General features: G+C 33.6%; 1 long non-coding RNA gene and 1 pseudogene across 1 annotated transcript; both read right to left on the reverse strand.

Annotated features, from left to right (window-relative positions):
• Positions 1-1276: 1276 nt before the first annotated feature.
• Positions 1277-3292, reverse strand: LOC141817602 (uncharacterized protein At4g28440-like; annotated as a pseudogene).
• Positions 3293-3703: 411 nt separating this feature from the next.
• Positions 3704-6090, reverse strand: LOC141817599 (uncharacterized). The gene is made up of 5 exons (XR_012600843.1): positions 6074-6090; positions 4738-4819; positions 4498-4562; positions 4009-4124; positions 3704-3923 (listed from the first exon to the last, which is right to left on the reverse strand). It is a non-coding gene; the product is annotated as an uncharacterized LOC141817599 (long non-coding RNA).
• Positions 6091-6102: the final 12 nt, after the last annotated feature.

Raw genomic sequence — 6102 nt, forward strand, 5'->3', positions numbered from 1 at the left:
AAAATCACTTTAAAATGTGCAATTGAGTCACGAATTCAAGATTCTTTAAATCTATCGAAGGACTTTAACCGCTGCATCGTTGTCAATATTTTAAACCTTATTAGTACCACCGAATCTTCCTTAATTAATTAATTAATTAATCTAAATAACTTTTATTTTAATGAAGCCTCGTGTTTGGTTAGGAGCCAATACATCCATCCCAAGTGGTGGAGGCCAAATGAGGGTGTTTATCCACACATTTCTTTAAGGTCGCATAAAAGGACGAAATTAATTTATTATTGACACCGACTCACCATTTTTAATTTATTTTATCTTTTTAAAAATATAATTTGGCAAAAATATTTTTTAGAATTCCATTTTCTCAAAATGCGCATAATATTTTTTTACAAATAATTTATAGAGCAAATTTATTATTTTTTCCAAATGTTACCATATAAAATATAGATACAATTGAGATTATCATAATTGAATATTGATAATTTAATTATTTTTTGTTGATACCTAACTCGACAAATTAAATAGGGCGAATATAAAATTAGTTTCTTCTATTTTTTATTAAATTATTAGTTTAATAAATATTCTCTTATTGTAGAAGTCTTTATGAAATTATATCGATAGTGATATTAGATTTTTAAAGTATTTTTTTACTATATTAAATAGTTTTTTGAAAAAACTTATCTTTAATTTTATCTGAATCTTGATGCTCCGTTATAAACTAGGACTTGTGAAATTGAATCCATTAGAATTCATCTATATTTTTTATTTATTTTGATGACTAATAAAAATTTTTTATAAAATAAAATTGATCATCTTAATTAATTTATCAATTTTCAAATAAATTTACTTAACAATTTAAAAATGATTGAAACTCAAGTTGAAATTTTCTAAATAATTTTAGATCCCATAAAATTATTTTTTTTCCAAAAGATTAAACTTCATATGATATAGATATAGTTGATATTATTTTTTCAATTTACCTCTGATCAACTATGTGAGATCGTTAAGATGATAAATTTCACTTTTATTAAAGATGTGATTTCTATATATAATACAACACATTAAACCTTATTTAATACAAATTTAAGGAACGCAAAGAAAGGCATGCAACAGATAAATAAAGGCAAATTTTCCTAAGCTTTATTCATCTAACAAGCATATAAAGGCATTAAACTGGTAAATAAATAACAAAAGATGTTAAAATATTTCTAAAAAAGAAGCATTATCTAATCAGACAGAATCTACTACCACATGCTAGCAAAACATCAGAACCCTGACGTGAAGGATCTAAAATAAAATGGATAATAAAGTACAAAATTATGTTTATTTCAGAATCTATTAAGTGCACCATGAAACATCAACTGGAAAAAAAGAGAGGCATTGAACTAACTAAACAAATGCAGCATTTTGTAGGCCAAGATTCCTACAACTTCATCACCAGGAGATGATGTAGAACTGGTGATAATCTCCTGCACCCGATGAGATTGTTCTCCGAGGTGCAGTTGTTACTCTTCGGCAACATTCACTAGCTCGTACTCAATCAAAGACAGATTGTTATCCTCTTTCACGGTGAAATCGGCCGGATTGGTCACCTCAATGCGCCCCCATTTGTCGACGGCCAATCTCATTGATCCCTTAAACATATCGATCTTGGCGTTCCGGAGAATGACGGTGTTATCTGGTTTCATCAAATCAACTGCAGCAGAAGGGGAAAATACTAAATTCTTAAAGCAATTCTCTTCTCATATAGAAAATCTTCACTGAGACTTGCAAACAAGTGATCAGTAAAAGGTGACCTAAATGAAAGATGAGAGAAATTTTATCCCTAAATCAATCTAATCTCATTTTTGAACAATATGAAAGACTATAGCACTAGTTGCTGAGAAGCAGTATTCTATTTATTCAATATATGATGATACAATTATACACTATTTTGTAGGAGTGATGAAGTAGCAATAATAAAAAGAAAACATACTAAAAGAATGCTTATCTCAAAAGAAACTAAGATGTTAACATAGTAATATATGACTATGGATCAGAAAAATCATAGAGTGGATCAAGAAATAATCAAAGTGAATTTAATGAGTGTAAGAGATAATTACTTCCCCTCAATTTCTGACCCGATCACTACATTCTTTCTAGGCCTACACTGAATTTTCCTAATCCATAGTCATATATTACTATCATAGCATTAGGTATACAAATTAGCTTTCAAGGGTGGCATGCATGTACCATTCATTGGATGGACTTTTTACTCAGATAAAAACAATAAAATGTAAAACTAAGGGATGTTAAACAAATCCTGTATTGTATTTCCATGCGGCCAAAGTAAACGCTAAGACATGACAAGTCACCAGGAGATGTCAATCGAATTGCAATGTTATGCGAGTATATCGTACACAGCCTTTCATCGAGAGTTAGCATTAAACATTTTAAATGATAAAGGATAAATGTTTTTGATGACAAAATATAAGATCTAAATGTCCCTTTTGAATGAGTTATTGGCACTTTAGCACCCAAATAACTAGTATCTATCTCTTGCTTTTAGCTTTGTTCAAGTTGCTCCTTATTGAGTGACTCAACAAAGACATGGAACGGAAAAAAATGAAAACCTATAATCAGATGATGGAAAGAAACCCCCTTTCCTCCATTTTCATCAGATTTATTCAGTATATCCAAAGACTATATGGCCTGTGTTTTCTCATCATTAATTTTACACACGTTACAGGCTTAAATAAGCCCCGAGTTCAAGTCTCCATATGCTCAAGATGGAACCTTTTTCAATTTCGAGACTGAAATCATTAGTAACACAAATCAATTACACTACTTGACACAGTGGAATCCATGAGGAGCATGGCCAAGTTTTGCATCTCAATCAGGCTTCTTACAAGAATAGTTAAATGAAGAATTTTCTTTTAGGAAAAAAAAAGGGTCAAACTTCATCAAAATTGCCATGTATTGCTCGGTCATAGCGGAAAGCGATAGGTTTTGGAAGAGACCGGAATGCGAAAAGAGAACGCACCTTGTTCATTGCGAGCCGTGAAGACGATGGTCCCAGTCTCGTCGCCGATGAGGCACTCGGCGATCCTGGTGGGGCGCAGTTGACCAGCAGCGGCGGCGCGGCCCTTGTGGACCACGGTGTCAGATTTCAGCACCTTGACAGTGAGGGTATGGCCGCCCGTCCCGGGCTTCAGCTGATCCACCTTCGTGAACACCGGCTTCCTCTTGCGCCTCCCGCTCCCCCTTGCTGCTGCGTCGCCATGGCCACCAAAAAACCTAACCCTAGACCACTACCAAATCCTCTGCGATCAATCGTCGATGTGGTAAACACCATCGCCATTAATCATTCCTCATGGCTCTTTCCAAATGGGCCCATAGAACCCAAGAGCCCACCACGGCCCATCAGTAAGCCCAATACCATCCTTGTTATTAGCACCTTTATTGTTGGATTAAATTTTCATTTTTATTTGTTTTTATTAGATCATTTTTTATTTTATTCGATTTGATGTTATTGTCTAATTATAAATTAGGATGCATTTAAAGTAAATAATTAATATAATCCTTTCAGAAAGGAAAACCATATGGAGATTTGAAGAGATTTACAGCTCAGTGTGGACATTTGAACAGATAATAATTGACTTGAAAAAAAAATTGAAAAATGAGTAACAGAACTAGGTCTAAAGATTCAAAACAATGTGTGTGAATGATAATTCAGTTTGAAACAAAGAAATATTTTAGAAAATGTTGAATGAGTGAGGACACTTGATGTCGAATGATCTCATCTTTAGGCAACAATCTGGCACAAGGTTTCCTTTCAGATAGTTGGGTGGGGGTTTGTCCATTTCTTCAGAGCTCTGCTCCAATCTTTATCAGAAACAGATAGATTAGTTGGGGCGAGGAGAAAAATCAATAGATGAAGCATCAACCTGCACGGAATTCGACTGGTTCATAGATGCAAAAGTTTCTGAAAAACAAAACTTGGAAGCTGATATGAAATAGGTTAATATTTACCTTAAAAATCTTTCTTGCCGACGCTAAATTTTGCGATGAAAAACCCAATTGTATCAAGCGATGATGATGGATCGAACCTCTGAACAAGTTCAGCTTCATTTGCTGTTAGCCAATCCCTGCAAGAAGAAACAATGCTGATGATTCTCCGGCGCAAACTTAAGCTATCAAAAGCTGAAAAATACATAGAGATAACAACAATTTTAAATCAATTTGTTGCATCATGATGCCTACAAATTTGAAATTTTGTTACAGCAAAAGAAAGAGACATAATATAAACGATGGCTGCCTCACAGGACGCTTAATTGTACATCAACAGCATTGAATGTACTAAGCATCCCTGCTTCACAAATTTAGTGAACATCTATAGTCATAGAAGCAGCATCAAAGTTGCATACTAATTTAATCTATTTGTGAATCGAATTTTAGAAAAAAAAAATTGCAGTGGGCCCGGTGCCCAAGAGTGAGTACAGAGAGCAGAAAGGAACTTACTCTGCATATTTTCCCCCCAATGGTTTGTAACTGCCAACTATGCCGTTTCCTCCAATTTTTGGGTACTGCAAATTGTCAAGAGAAACAACATGAATTCGCTGACATGAACACATAATTGTCAAATTAATTGTGCTATCCAAGGCCCAAGATGACAAGCCTTGATTGCACAAGAACGCAAAATTTAGACACAAAAACCTACTTAAGCATGCTAAAAGGAGTAGGCTACGAAGTTAAGCTTACTTGTGATACCAGAGATAGACACTTGTACTTATCTAGAGCATACCGCACCAAAGCCTCATTCTCCCCTGGGTTTATTGTACACCTAGAAGGAAAGTTAATGTCACCGATAGAATAAGAATTTTCTTATTGCATCAAGATCAATAGCAGCACCTATATATATATATATATATATATATATATATATATATATATATATATATATATATATAACATACTCTTATAAGAACAATGTTCTGCCAAATTTTAGGCTTATCATTGGAAATAGTTAATAACCTTTAACTATACAAAAATGACAAAGAAATAAACAAGAAAAAATAATTCATAATCTCAAGCATATAATCTTGCACATACAAAAATAATTCATAATCTCAAGCATATAATCTTGCACATACAAAATTTATGTTTATAGATTAAAGGAGCATGTGAGGGGAAAACTGGCTTAAAAGCAATAAAAAACAATGCCACAGCATGTCTGACAGGTCTTTACTATTCAAGTGCCAAAAGTAATATTGTAGCACATGTTTAGCATTGCCTTATGATGCCTATATTCTTTACCACATAATCAAAGGCATGCTCACCACACACTACAACAAAATAACTAAATAAAGATATTGAAATGTTAACGTGACACTGAGAGATGCTCCTTGCATGAATGAAGCATTGATTGATTCCAACAGAAAACATTAGAAATGGCAATAAGGTCCAAGTTAATCAAGAAAGTTGTTTGCACTCTTGCAGTACATGATAAGTTGCTCATCTCTCGTGTAACTTGAGGAAGAGCCAAAACAAATTATGAAGGTTCTTCAGCAGAATCAAAACCAACTATATAGTTCTTCAACTGACTACATGCTTACAACCAATAAAAGGTTATAAAGTTGTTGCAAGTTGCAACGGCCATATATGCTTAGTTGTAGACAAAGAATCTTGTTATCAAGTTTTTTTTTCAAATATTTTAGAAACACTGGTTCACAGAATTTGAATTTAGCTTTCTGGTATGTTTTCCAAACACAGTTATGGGAAGGGGAGTATGACTTTCCTAACAGAGTCTGGCAATTAGCAAACTTTCATGGCCAAATGAGGCGCCAGCTATTATATAGAAATTCTATGATATTCACTTGATAACCAAAACATGGACTTAAATTTCCTGTTCCGCTGCTGTAGACCCTTGAGGCCTCTTAGCATATTGTGCAAAAGAAATATCAATCATGACATGTAGTTTAACATTATAAAAAATGCTTAGTCACTCCTGGACGAACAAGTTATTATCTGATTAATGAAATACTAATGCAATAAAAAAAATAACAAACTACAGAATATACTGAGAACAAGCACCCACGTAGAGTAAACAATCACTCCTCCTGGACG

This window comes from Curcuma longa, unplaced genomic scaffold (genome assembly GCF_044706935.1).
Source record: "Curcuma longa cultivar G26 ecotype Majalengka, Jawa Barat unplaced genomic scaffold, ITB_CL_G26_1.1 contig_21201, whole genome shotgun sequence".
NCBI classification, from domain to species: domain Eukaryota; kingdom Viridiplantae; phylum Streptophyta; class Magnoliopsida; order Zingiberales; family Zingiberaceae; genus Curcuma; species Curcuma longa.